Source organism: Miscanthus floridulus, chromosome 3 (genome assembly GCF_019320115.1).
Source record: "Miscanthus floridulus cultivar M001 chromosome 3, ASM1932011v1, whole genome shotgun sequence".
NCBI classification, from domain to species: domain Eukaryota; kingdom Viridiplantae; phylum Streptophyta; class Magnoliopsida; order Poales; family Poaceae; genus Miscanthus; species Miscanthus floridulus.
This window is the reverse complement of record NC_089582.1, coordinates 62260533-62275808: the sequence shown is the minus strand read 5'-3', so window position 1 is coordinate 62275808 and position 15276 is coordinate 62260533. Positions and strand designations below refer to the sequence as shown.

Below are 15276 nucleotides of genomic sequence, written 5' to 3'. Positions count from 1 at the left end.
GTGATTGCTTACTCAAACAGTTGGGGATAAGTCTTTCTCAGATCCTCTTCTCTTTCCCAAGTAGCCTCATCCTCTGTATAATGATTCCACTGCACCTTGCACATCTTTACTGTTCAGCTTCTCGTAACTCTTTCGGCAGTTTCCAAGATCTTTATCGGATACTCTTCATAAGTAAGATCTTCCTTGACAGCAAGTTCTTCTAAAGGAATTTGTTCTTCTGGTACCCTCAGACACTTTTTCAATTGGGAAACATGGAATACGTCGTGCACACCAGACAAACTCTCAGGCAGTTCCAACTGATAAGCTACTTCTCCACGTCTCTCTAGGATCTTAAAAGGTCCTATATACCTTGGTGCTAACTTTCCCTTCATATTGAATCTTCTCACACTTCTCATTGGTGACACTTTCAAGTACACATAATCACCAATCTCGAAGGTTAGCTCTCTTCTACGGGTATCAGCGTAACTCTTCTGTCGGGACTGAGCTACTCTCAAATTGTCTCTAATCATTCTCACTTGTTCTTCCGCGTTTCTAAGGACATCGGGACCAAACACTTGAGTTTCTCTAGTCTGATTCCAGAACAAAGGTGTTCTACACTTACGTCCATACAACGCCTCGAAAGGTGCCATCTTGAGGCTCTTCTGATAACTGTTGTTGTACGAGAACTCTGCGTAAGACAGACTCTTATCCCAACTATCACCATACTGAAGTGCACAGGCTCTCAACATATCTTCCAAAATCTGGTTGATCCTTTCAGTCTGTCCATCAGTTTGCAGGTGGTAAGCAGAACTGAAATTCAACTTTGTCCCCAAGGATCTATGCACTTTATGCCAGAATTGCGATGTAAATTGGGTGCCTCTATCCGACACAATTTTCTTGGGAACACCATGTATGCACACTATTCTTTCCATGTACAACTCTGCTAATCTTGCACCATTATAGGTAGTCTTGACTGGTAAAAAGTGAGCAACCTTGGTGAGTCGATCCACTATTACCCATATTGAATCATAACCTCTTTGAGTGCGGGGCAGTCCTACAATAAAATCCATACCAACTTCTTCCCATTTCCATTCAGGGATCTTCATTGGTTGTAGTAACCCTGCAGGTCTTTGATGCTCAGCTTTCACTCTTTGACAAGTGTCACACAAAGCCACATATTCTGCCACATCTCTCTTCAAACCATACCACCAATACTTCTCCTTGAGATCTAAGTACATCTTGGTACTTCCGGGATGTATAGAATAAGCAGACTCATGGGCCTCTTGCAGAATTGCATCTCAGATAGCTTTCACTTCCGATACACATATCCTTTTCCCGAACCAAAGAGTTCCATTCTCATCTATTCTGAATCCGGGTGCCTTTCCAAGCACTACATTCTCTGCTATCTCCTTAAGTTTTTCATCCTCCAATTGACCTTTGCGTATCTCCTGCTCCAATGTAGGCTCTATCATCAATTCCATTGCATTAGTGACCAGGCTCAAGTTGAGATACTCCATTTCAGCACACAACTCTGCTGACATAGATGTTATCTAAATTCCATTGGCATAGCTCTTTCTACTAAGTGCATCAGCTACGACGTTTGCCTTTCCTGGGTGATAATGCACTTCCAAATCATAGTCTTTGATCAATTCCAACCAACGACGTTGTCTTAGATTCAGATCTTGTTGGGTAAAGATATACTTCAAACTCTTATGATCAGTATAGATATCACTCTTATGTCCAATCAGATAATGTCTCCAGATCTTTAAAGCATAAACCACAGCTGCCAATTCCAAGTCATGAGTAGGATAATTCAACTCATGCTTCCTTAGTTGTCTAGATGCATATGCAACCACTCTTCCTTCTTGCATAAGCACACATTCGAGACCCAAATGGGATGCATCACAATATATAGAGAAGTTCTTGTTTAAATCGGGCAAGATTAATACTGGAGCTGTAGTCAACCTCTTCTTTAGCTCTTCAAAGTTTGCCTGGCATTTATCCGACCATACATACTTAGCATTCTTTTCCAACAGAGCTGTCATGGGCTTGGCTAGCTTGGAAAAGCCTTCAATGAACCTTCGGTAATAACCAGCTAATCCCAAAAAGCTATGAATCTCACTTACAGTTGTTGGTGGTTTCCAATTCAGTACATCTTGCACTTTGCCTGGATCCACTGCTATTCCACCATTGGAGACAACATGACCCAGAAAAGAGACTTCCTTTAACCAAAACTCACACTTGCTCCGCTTAGCATACAACTTATGTTCTCTAAGCTTTTGCAAGACCATCCTTATGTGTTCCGCATGTTCTTCTTCAGTTTTGGAGAATATTAGTATGTCATCTATGAATACTACCACAAATTTATCTAGAAACTCCATGAACACCTTGTTCATCAGATACATGAAGTATGCAGGTGCATTGGTCAATCCAAAAGACATAACGGTGTACTCATATAGTCCATACTGTGTAGTGAATGCTGTCTTGGGTATGTCCGAGTTCCGAATCTTAAGCTGATGATAACCAGATCGGAGATCAATCTTGGAGAACACGTGAGCTCCTCTCAACTGATCAAACAAATCATCAATCCTAGGCAAAGGGTATTTATTCTTGATGGTAACCTCATTAAGTGAGCGGTAATCCACACACATCCGTTGACTACCATCCTTCTTATCCACAAAGATCACAGGTGCCCCCCATGGGGAAGAACTGGGGCATATGAAACCTTTTTCTTGCAACTCTTTTAGTTGTTTCTTAAGCTCTTCTAATTCATTAATTCCCATTCTATATGGACGTTTAGCTATTGGTGCAGTTCCAGGTAATAATTTGATAATGAATTCAATGTCTCGGTCAGGTGGCATACCTGGCAAGTCATCGGGGAAGACATCCGGGAACTCCTCCATGACATGATCTTGTTCATTGACTTCACCATCTAGCTGATTCACTGTGGCTATAGGCTGAGCTTGCACTACCACTTCTACACAGATTCTATCCCCATTGAGTGATGTCACAACCACAGATTTTTCCTAACACTGAATCACTGCCCGGTGTTGTTTCATCCAATCCATTCCCAGGATAAGATCAATTCCCGCTGTTCTCAACACAATAGGCTTCACTTTGAAGTCTACCCCCCTTAAGGAAATGCTAGTTGAGGGGCTCCAATAAGAAGTGGGCATACTACCTCCCAGGGAATTCACTAGTATGGGGTTTTTTATGGCACACAAAGGTATGCTATGCATTCTAACAAAAGCTTGGGAGATAAAAGAATGCGAAGCACCAGAATCAAAAAGTACGGTAGCAGAAATAGAGTTGATGCTGAACGTACCCAACATGACCTCAGGCGTCTCCTGAGCTGCATCAGATGACACATAGTTCACCTTCGCTGTGTGAGGTGGTCGGGCGTTGAACTTCTGATTGTTGGTCTGGTTCTGAGGTGCTTGTTGGTTCTGCTTCTTAGGACACTGATGAGCATAGTGACCTACTTCTCCACATCGGTAATAGGCATTGGGATTGTTGGGTGCACCACTCTTCACAGGAGCATTGTTAGGCACTCCCTGGTGTGTTGCAGGATTGCTGGTCTGTTGCGGAGGACGCTGATTTCCAAACTATTGCTGGTACTGAGGGTGTTGCTAGAACTGGTTCCGCTGGGGATACTGACCACGGTTTCCCTGGTGAGTTGGTCCTTGATTTCTCTGCTGGAAACCTTGCTAGGGATAAGCACGTGGGTGAGTGTTGCTTCCAGAAGCTTGCCCTTGGAGCCTTCTCTTAGCTTCCATCTCCTTGCGCTTATCATCAATCACGATTGCGCGATTCACCAAAGACTGAAGTTAGGATAAGTATTAGACATCAGCTGGAGCTGCAGTCCATCATAGAGTCCCTTGAGGAAACGATGTTGCTTATCCTTGTCACCCGCTACATCATTAGGAGCGTAGCGTGATAGTTGGGCGAACTTGTCCCGATATTCCACCACAGTCATTGATCCTTGCTTGAGAGATTTGAATTCTTCCTGCTTCAGTTCCACTAGTCCATCAGGAATATGGTATGACCGGAAACTGTCCTTGAATTCCTGCCAAGTGATAGCAGGAGCATTGTTGGGACGTCTAAACTGGAATGATTCCCACCAATCCTGAGTAGCTCCTTGGAGTTGCCCAGAGGCGTACAACACCTTTTCAAGGTCGTTGCATTGAGCTATGTTTAGTTGTTTCTCCACAGCACGCAACCAATCATCGGCCTCCATAGGGTCTGAGGCATGGGTGAACACCGGTGGACGACCTTTCATAAACTCTCCACGCTTATCTCTAACCTGGACAGGCGGTGGCCCTCTTGCAGGTTCATTGTCCAAGCGCTGCATCATAGCTTGCATCAGCTGCGCTTGCATTCCCAATATCTGTTCCATGGTCACAGGTGGCGGTGGTGGATTTATAAGAGCATCATGCCCATGACCACGGCCTCTGCCTCTTCCTCCTCTTGCGGCCATCTGTTTTCCAACAAATGCGCAAAATTTAGAGATTTTTCCAGTTATAGAGAGCTTACAAAAGATAAGAAACAATGCCGAGAATTTTCTGGACAAGATTCAAATTCAGCAGTTCAGTAAAACTGTTATAACTCGAGTTTCAGAGATCCAACAGAGATGCACCAAGATTCGTTAGAAAGCTTAGGACATCAGCTACAACTTTCTTTTAGACCACTTTTACAGATTCAGACTCACACATAGTCAAAAGTAGAGCTAAACCAAAACTGTTCTGAGTTCCAGACAGCGCAGGAACATCAACTTTTGTCAGCTAGATCTCCCAAACCTGAACAGCTATTGACGTGATTCCAAAGACACTTAAAAAATACAGAGGTCTAGTTATCTCCACAAAAATTTCAGAATTTTTATCATCCCAGATTTCGAGATACCAGATAAAGAACACAGGCTGCTCCAGAAATCAGCACAGCAGAGATAAGATAAAGCGAAACATCTGCATTAAGATTTCATTCTAACTAAAAGTTCCAATCTAAGGAAGTTGTGGACATGCCCACAAACTTCCAGCAATCAAGCAAAATACCAAATCAACCAAGTTCACAAATTAAACATCTAATCAACCAAGTTCACAAGACCAACAAGACTAAATAAGAACACGAACTAACAACGTGGTAATCTAGATCAAGGCACCTAACACCTATGGAGCGGTGTCAATCATGGTGAAGGAACGGCACTTCTTCTTGTAGAGGGAAGGCTGTCCATGTTGTGCTCGAAGTTCATCCACTTGTTTCTGAAGACATCTCTGCGCCCTCTGAGATGCACGCAGTTCTCCTTTGACTTCATCATCCACTCCCTGCATAGCGTGGACATGCTGCACCGTTGCCTCCAGAGTTGGGTTATTTTCTGGTGGAGCCAAAACCTGCCAAACACCCTCATGATCATTTCGAGGAAGGAACCTGAAGTGATCCTCCCTCATGGCCTCAAAGCGACGACCATGGTAGTGGATGTAGGCATTCTGTGCTGCATCCTCCATGCCATCCAAAGCATGGGCTCTCCTGGCAGGGGCACAGTGGATAGTCTCCACCTCATGTCCATTCTTGATATCGTTCCAAGCGGTGACCACCAGCTCTACCTTCCAGAAGGTAGCCTCCAATGGATGCTGATACTCGGCGCAGTGGTAGCTGATGGAGGCATGCAAGTCGGGGTAGTAGTCGTCCAGCACGTGAGTGAGGAGAGTGTGGTAGTAGGCTGTCTCTGGAGCTGGCTTGAAGTAGTACTTGCACTTCCAGCCAATCTCCTCGTCCTCCACGGGAATAGCTGGGGAGGGTGCAGGTGTAGGGGAAGTAGCCGTCGACTCCTCAGGTGTAGCTACAACAGGATAGACTAGCACGGCGACTGGTGTAGGAGTCGGTGTAGGCGTCGGTGTAGCCATCTCCTCGTCGTCGGAGATGATCACAATCTCCCTCTCCGCCAGTGGGGCACGCGGGGTGAACATGGCACGATAGCCGGCGGTGCTGAGATGAGCAGTCTTCGGATTATGAGACATCTATAGATTTAAAGTGAGATAGAATTAAATCAACAATTTTAAATAATAGATTAAGGTATGAAAAGCATAAATGTTTTAATAAAATAACAAGAATAAGTCAGTAAGCAAGAAACTAGAGGAGCAAAGATGCTAAAACAACCATTTTCTAACTAGGCTTGCGTCCTACAGTCAACACGGCTCCGATACCAATTTGTCACACCCAATTTTAAGGATAAAATTGAATGCACTAACTCGCGTGTGCCCAGGGATCAATCACACACACAAGCTGACAAATTACAGAAAGTATCATCACGGTGTCCTTACATCAGATCCATAAAACAACTTAGTTTTACATCACACAGCGGAAAATAAAAAGATAATAAACTCTCGTGGGCTTCATCACAGGGAAGGTCAACTAGTTGACCACAAGCCTAATAATCCTCCGGGAAATCCTCATACCCGTTGTCATCTGTTACCCATCCGGGATTTTTATCCAAGTAAAGAAAATAAACAAGTGTAAGTACATTCCGTACTTAGCAAGCTAACACGGGGTTATGAAGCTCAAAAAGGATAGACTTTGGTTTACTGCAGTTAGCATTTTTAATAGGTCAAGCTTTTATTCTCAAGTATTATCAAGTTATGCTTAAGCTCCCATTTAATTCCCATAAGAACATATATCGGGGTCAAGTGTACCATATATCATCATTGAATAACTTTAAATGATCATCAACAAGTAACCAGTTATTCTGTGAGTTTTTCGGGCCGCTCGTAACCGTGAGCACAGCTGTTATAACAGTTTGTTACCCTCTGCAGAGGTGGTGCACATTCACCGCGAGTCGTGATCCCCATATGCCCGGGTTAATTACTCCCATGTCACTACCAAGGTGAGCGGGCAGGGTACACTATGAAGCCATTTCATAGGTTTCCCTAACAAGTTAAAGCCGCTAGGTTTCCTTGGCAGGCAGATGTAGGAACCCCCCTTTCCTATGACACATATCCATCGTGGCTATACTCATAGGAACAGAGGCAGCCCTATACCCAACGTGGCAAGCCCCATTTGTGCCAAAAAGGTAACCTCTAACTAGCTAGAAAAGATCCTATTACTGAGCTAAAGTCAGAGCCATATGACTCTCCCGGTTGCACTGTCAGTCCCAGCTTTTGCCGACAGATAAGTCCTTATGGAGGGCTAGGAGCAACATGAACAAAGGTCATTTGCACTTTCGCCCTATGGAACAGTTGTTATAAATCATGTTACTCACTTTATTCCATAGAATCATTCATCATCGTGTATATCAAGTTCAGTTAGAGCACTAGCAATCTACCCATATGCATTTAACCCATAGGAGACAAGGAACATGATAAACAATCACTAGGATGTCCTTACGGGTATCAAAATTAGACACATGCAAATGAGTAGTTGATTTAAAGTGAAATAGGACATCAAGGAAGGCCCATGTTATACTTGCCTTGGTTCACAAACTCGTGCTGGTCCTGCTAGTCGTCGAAGAGTTCTTGGTCTCCAACGTTTTCCTCACCGTCTGAACGCGACCAACATGGCAACATACAACATTCCAAAAGCATTCATGCAAAGCAAACATTTCTATCATTAGAACAGTACACCAACAGTATTGAAAACAAGATAAAATGTTTGTAAACATAATCTACGTCTCGCTACGATCACGTCAACGCGAAGTTCACGAAAAACGGAGCTAAAATGCGAAAGTTATGATTTAAACGGGTTTTCCTATAGCCATATATTTATTTAAATCTAATCATGAAATTAAAAAGTTCCAAACTTGACTAACACTAGCTCCAACATGTAGCTTATGAAATTACAAAGCTAACGCGATTTGAATAGATCAATTCGGAGCTAAAACAACAATTTTATAAGCGAAACAGTTCAAATGGCATTTCTATAAATACTGAAAACGTATTTTTGACTTAAGCCGTGGAGTTTACGCTTTCCAATCGAGATTGCGCATTCGGGGAAATACGCTTTGGGCTGCGGGTTAGGACTTAGAAAAGTCCAGGGACTCTTTTGCAAAACAGCCACGCGAAGGGGTAACTTCTAATCCTGGCCGTTGATCTCGCGATGGGTGGTTAGGATCGGCCTGGGGAGGGAAGGCCGGCCAGAACAGTGTCATCGGCGACCAGGCGCCATGGCCGGCGGCGTGAAGGACTCGGTCACGCGCGGTTAGGGGCTAGGGTTCACCAAACGGACATCTGAGGGCACCGGTGAGCGCGGGGGAAGAAGGGGGGTCGCGGCCATGCCATTTCGGCGGCAGGAAACGGCGGGTAGCACGGTGGCCGCCATGGTCGGCGACCATGGCTCGCGAAGCTCGCAGCCAAGGCTCGAGAAGCCAAGAAACGAGAAAATAGAGGTACCGGGAGATAGAGGGAGGCCGAGGGGCTCTCACCGCGGGGAAGAAGGAGGACGGCGATGCACGGCGGTGACGGTCCGTGCGAGGGAGAAGTCGGCGGACGGCGTTGGTGAAGCTCCTCCGTGCGGCAATTACGAACTCAGAGGCGTGGGCGAAAACGGAGTGGAGAGGGGCAGCAGGGGGGCGGCTTGGGTGCGGGCTTCGATTTAAAGAGGCCAGGCGCGGGGAGGGGCACTCCCACGACGCGAGAAGGCCGGGCGCGGGCGGCGGTTGCCCAGGCGCACGCGCGGGCGGTTGCGCCAGGGAGAAGGGGAGCTGGGCCGGCGGAGCTTGCTGGGCCGACGCGGGGAAAGGGGAGAGAGGAGGGTGAACGGGCCGCGGGAAAGGAAAAAAAACCATGTGGGCCGAAAGTGAGGAAGGAGAGGAGAAAAGAATAAATCCTTTTTCCTTTTTATTTTCCAAACAAATTTTCCAAAAGCATTTTCAAATAATTTTTGAATTCATTTGAACTTTAATTCAAGAACAATCATCACATGAATAAATATTGCAGTAGCATGTATGCATCAAAAGTTTCTAATCTTATAATTGATTTTAATTCCCCAAAAATTATTAATTTCCTATAATTGATTGCACACTTAATAACATAATTAAATCAAATTTACTTATTTTAAAAGAATGAAAAATTTTGGGTGTTACATATCTCTTTGAGCGCGACTTTAGTATAGGGCATATCTATGTTGAAGGTTGTTTGAAAAATTGAAAAAATTATATTTCAAGATAGGACATATTAAAACATATATTTGGGCCACTAAACAATTTGTAACAAAAAATTTCATCACATATAAAGTTTTAGATCTAATTAAGCTCTACACCTTTCATATAAAGTTTATCTTCGTCTGACTTTATTTAAAAATATTGTGAATTTTTGTGTGACACATATTTTTAGAGGTGAATCACATTACCAATTGACTGAAAATCGATTTGTATGATGGGTGTTTCTAATCGTCCCTCAAATACCTCTATTCTCAGCGGCGGTCGGTACCAGAAGTAGCATCTCTAGGGTCGGTGGTTACATTGACCACCACTGGAAGTAAAATAGAGGATATTTCCATGGGCAGTTAGTACAAATCAATTTTAGGAGTGGATAGTCTGTCTCTAAAACATTTTCTACATATGGTTTTTATCCAATCATGTTTAAAAAAATGATGCCTTTAATAAAAATCATTTATTTATATATTAGAGTCAAAATTTCTGCCTGTAAATTTCTTGTTTCAACATCCGTAATCACGTCTATTTTTTCTTTTTGTTCCCCATCTAGTCACCGTGTTTTTTTCCTTCTATCAGTTTTTTAGTATAGCATCCATTTTTATCGTTTCCCTTATGTCAGTTTTTCTGAGCGTTTGTCCCTTTTTTCTCTTTTTCATTCCGTCCACCGTTCCCTACTGTTTTAATTTTTTTTCTTTTCTAGACTAGAGTATCTATGTTTTTTTATTATAAATATCAAAATAAATGATAAATATATGTCTTTGAATCATCGACATTTTTCCTAATATATAAGCAAATATTTCGACCACTAGGTTGTTGGATAGTTTTAATAAAAAATAAAACTTGTTATTACTAGAACCTAGATCAGCCGATGGTCCAACTAGTTGAACCATAAACTAAAATTAAGGAGTTTATTATTAATCTAACCAAAATAAATCTATCTTCATGTTGTAGGCATATACCAATGTAATCCTTGAAGAGGGCTGTCATGTGAAAATCAAGGGGGAGATCTCCATCCTAATTATGAATGGACAGACCAATCCTTGACATGATGTAACTAATTCCTTATTGACTTTAATCAGGTAGTAGAACTACATATCTTCATGGATCCTCAAAAAATCACAAAACTTAATATCAACTCTACCAACACAAGGAAAGTACGAAAATTAAAGTTATGATATATAAATTTTTTATACCTTATAATGAAAGAAAAAAAACCTATCAAGGTTGTATTTCAATTTGAGACAGACTTAATAGGATATTGTCATATCCTTACCATATTAATTTACTTCCTCCATCCAAAAAAAGCAATTCTAGCTTTAAACCTGGACAAGCTAGAATTGCGTTTTTTTGGACGGAGGGAGTATATTATAGATGACATCATCGTCATAAAATAAATTCTACCTTTTTAATTTTATAGGGTAAAAAAGTAAAAATATAACATTTTCATCCTCGTTTCCTGTTAATATTTGATAGTTTTGCTCCTGTTAGAACATATGGACATATTTATTACTAGTATATGTTATATGCCTTGCCGTCACGCCAATCCGCCATGCCTATACACGAGCGAGCTGTTAGCTGGATGGTTGAGTCACTTAGGTGATGTCCAGAAGGACGTTGGTGGTACTAGGGTATGCATGCATGTGGTATAAATGTATTGTATAGAGTTTAGATACTACAACTTGTATACATAGGAGTCTAGGCTAAAAAAATAAAATCAACTGCGCCTATACACCAGCTAACGTGGCATCCCAAAGCCAACGCCAACTACCACGGCGTTGTTAGCCACCACACACTACGTGAAAAATGGTTTGTATCAATGGGACAAATTTTTTTAGGGGCGGGTGGTGATGGAGCCGCCCCTACAGTGGCGTGCTCGGGAGGCTAGAAACCAGCCGCCCCTACAAATGGAACAACAGGGTCGGCTAGTGATACGAGCCGCCCCTACAAATGGGTCTGATTTATAGGGGCGGCTCTCTCACCAGCCGCCCTCGGTGTTTCTATTTGTAGGGGCAGCTCAATCACCAGCCGACCCTACAAATCACTCTAGCTATATATTCTAGAGCATAGTCAAAAAATATATTCTTCTTCAGAGCTTCTCTTCCCATCCCCTCTCTTTCTCTCCTCTACGCTCTCTCCCCCTCCCGACATGAGCAGTGCCCAGGGCGACGGCGGCTGGCGCGAGCGGGCAGCGGATGCTACAGCCGCCCTCCTCTTCCTCCATGCCTCTCCCCCCTCGCGCCCCCTCCCCCTTGCGCCGCAGGGACGCAGCAACGGCGGCCCCGGCCAAGTCGCCGATGCAGCGGGTGGTGGGTGGGCGTCCCCGGGCACGGCACCTACCGGTGGTCGCCGGCTCAGTTGCCCCCGATGCGACATCTCATCTGCTCCATGAAACCCTAGGTGCCTGTCTCTTCCTCTGCCTCTCCCTCTGTCTCGATTTCTCTCTCCGGATGTGCCTATCTCTTTGTCTGCTCCATGAAGCTCCTCAAGGGGGTGACGAAGTTGCGGTTGGCCTCCTCCTCATCTCCGTCGGCTCAGACTCAGATATCTGCTTGTGGCGATGGCGTCGTTCTCGGAGGCTCCCCCCGGGAACCCCAAGGCGGGCGAGAAGATCTTCAAGACCAAGTGCACGCAGTGCCACATGGTTGAGAAGGGCGCCGGGCACAAGCAAGGTGAGCGACACCCCCCCTCCGACGTGGCATTAGTGGATCATATCTGAGCTCAGGTAGCCGTAGATGCAGATTTCTTTGTGTGGGAATGGTGCGCATGGCGCTTAGATCTGTTCGATTGCTATGGGATTCGTGATAGGAACTCAGGCTAGTTCGTTTGCTTGTCTCCATCCTTTGGTTCCTTACTTTTCCTACTACATTGCAGACGAGGTTTTACAGTAGCTTCTTGCTTTTGGTGTTATTTTTTTGAGATGGCATTAAGTGTGTAACCATCTGAATTTTAGGTTACCCGGAGTTTGGGTGATCTTCTTGTTTTATTTGCCCTAATGAGAGTAGTCCAAAGTCTTCTCCGTAATCCACATATTCATATTGAAACTTATGTAAGTGGTAAACCATAAAGTTTTGATAGTTCATGTGTGTGACTTATTTTTTAGTCATTTTGTATATTCTTCTCATCATATTAGTCCTAAATTAGCAATGATTATCTTGATTTGTAGTTGCACCAGCTGATGCCATCAATGATCACTTGCATTGTTGCAAAAAGGCTAGGGCATAGGCTCTCAGATAACCACTGGGAACTTAGAGACTTCTCTGCCAATTTGGTTTCCTCGGTATGTCAGAGGTGAGTGATATGTGAAGGGTGTCAGTAGGTCCTTTGTATAATTATCAAAATTCAATTCGATTACATTTTTCTAAATAGTATTTTGTATTTTGTAAAAATGTTTATAACCAAATAGTTAAAAATATTGGCTGTATCTATATGAGTAAATGGTATGCATAAGTTGTTCTGTTCAGAAACATGAAATTTTTTTAAGATGCCGTCCACTTGATCAATTTCTCTTCACAGCGCACTATGACTAGAGTTTTGCTGGGCATTCATGTTCAGATAATTGTTTTTCCAGCTATTGATCCTCCGGTCGAATTTTTGGCTTATGTTAAAATGTCGTTCAATCCGTAAAACCACTGTATTAATTCCACTGTGTTTTTGCCTAACTATTAGTAGTAGCTTTATACTTTGCTAATAAGACACCTATGTATGTACTATGCCTCAAGATATACTTTGCTCATGATTGGTGTTAATGCTCTGTGTTGGTCTCAGGTGATTGGAAGCGTATCTGTGAAATTGACCTTGGATTAGTTTCACAGTGCTGCTGTGCAAAGCATGTTTTTAAGATGAACAAACAGATACTGGCAAATCTCGCTCTGAAGATAAATGTCAAGGTTGGTTTTCTATCGACTATGCTTTTGTCTGTCTAGCATTTTTTTCAGTTGTCGAGTCCAAAAAGAAAATTTTATTTGTTTTCAAAGGTTGGAGGAAGGAACACAGTGCTGGTTGATGCAGTGTCAAGACGCATTCCTTTGGTGACTGACAGGCCTACCATCATATTTGGTGCTGATGTGACCCATCCTCATCCAGGTGAAGATAGCAGCCCTTCCATTGCTGCTGTAAGTTGAACTACTGGACTCATGTTTTGTGACTTTTCGTGGGATCACACTCTTTCTTCCATATATATAAGATTTTACTATTTGGTGGGATCATGTTATATGTGACATGATCAGTTTCATGGCAGCTTACGTCTTCTTTAGCGGAAAACATACCAATAAACCAGATAACTGACATTGAAATCTCCGCAGGAGAGGAGGATAGTGAACACGCTTAATTTCAATATGTCAGTGCCGACTCCATACTGTTTCATGAGAAGTTTCTAAAGGCAGCACAATCTGAGAAGAAGGTAAGATACTAATACATACTCCTGTTTTTGTGATCAATAAATCATGTAAGCTATAGGTTTGCTGTACAAGTACATAAACCCTGACAAAATCTTTATACTACTGGACAGCTCGAACTCCTGTCTTTCTTCATGATCGAGCTGAGTCTTGTCGAATACGAGATGCTCCAGTTCTGCCCGTCTATGCTAGCTGCTGCTGCCATCTACACAGCTCAATGCACCATGCTTGCTTGGTCTTTTTGTGATATAGATATATGTTTTGTTGTTATAATATGAGTCTGTTTGTTAGTCTTGTGGTTCTTGTACTATAGAAGATGTTTAGAAATTTTTGGCTAAACAATCTTGTTTGGGTCACAATATTACAGTCAAGTTTGCCAGTATATTTGATCATGTATTTTACTCGTCACAGGATGATTTGGGGGAGCACGTGTTGGTAATTTGAAAATTTTTTTGCAAAAAAATACACTGTAGGGGCGGTTGGTACTGTAGCCGCCCCTACAAATCGATCTGTAGGGGCCCCTACAGATCGATTTGTAGGGGCGGCTGATCACACTAGCCGCCTCTACAAATCGATTTGTAGGGGCGGTCTGGGAACCGCCACTACAAATACATGATTTATAGAGACGGTATGGTAGGGGCGGCTGACCGAACCATCCCTACAAATGCCCATTAGTCGCCCCTGAAAATCATATCTAACGTAGTGACAGGAAGCTGTGTTGCCTCGGCCTCACGAGTCACGCTCGAGCGCAATGGCTATCGGCCATTGGCATAATGGCGTTGTTGCCGTGCCACCGGATTCAGACAGCATCCTTCCATCCAGCGCCGGCTAGCTAAATAGCTAATGACATGTGTGCCACCGGCCACTTGAGCTCCGCGACACTATAGTACCCAATGATCTAATTTCTGGAGAAAGAGATCGAATGAAATTACTTCTGAAATTTCTAATCCTCTAGCTGGTACCAGCTGGTACCGGCCCACGACTTGACGCATTATAGGGTTTGGATTTGAACTGTATAACAGCTCAACATAAAATCATGTTCATATTGTCAGTTTGTGTAAATTCATAAAGTGCAGTTTAATTAACAATTCAAATATGCTTCAGCAAAAAACAATATAGTTTCACTTGGCGCACAAATCTTAATTCTCGACGTGGGGATAATAACTTTGAAATTGTGCAATTCAGAGATCGAAGAGAACGAAATACAACAACATTAATTAACAAGCTCAGAGTAATATAAACACGTACGTACCCGATGGATTGGACGAAGGCAATGATGGTGACATACCAAAAGTCCTGCTCCTTGACAAGGGGGGAGAATCCACCAAGCAGGACTACGGTCGCCCAGATAGTCGCCAGCGTCCCAAGGCCATCCATGGCCTTGTAAGCGAAGGCGGTGCAGAGAATGGCGATGTTGAGGCACTCTTTCGGCAGGAAGATGTTGTTTTCCTCATCACGATCGTCAGCCGATGAATCCATGGTTTTCCTACCAGTATCACTTGGCATGCTTGCATATGCACGCACTGTTTCATCAGTTGCGCGCGGCCACGCACAACACTAGTTTCGATCATACATATATATATATATATATACATATATATATATATACATATATATATATATATTCCGTCCGTACACGTGCTTGCGTATAGGTTTTCTATACGAGACAAGCTGTCTAGGAAATCTTTCGTACCTTGCAAGCTATTATAGAATAATACCTGAGACTAGACACAAGCAAGGCTAAGAGATCTCGATAGACAGTGC

General features: G+C 43.2%; 1 pseudogene; it reads right to left on the bottom strand.

Annotated features, from left to right (window-relative positions):
• LOC136543813 (uncharacterized) overlaps nucleotides 1-14889 on the bottom strand; it is a 56872-nt pseudogene extending 41983 nt beyond the window's left edge.
• Between the last annotated feature and the right edge of the window lie 387 nt (nucleotides 14890-15276).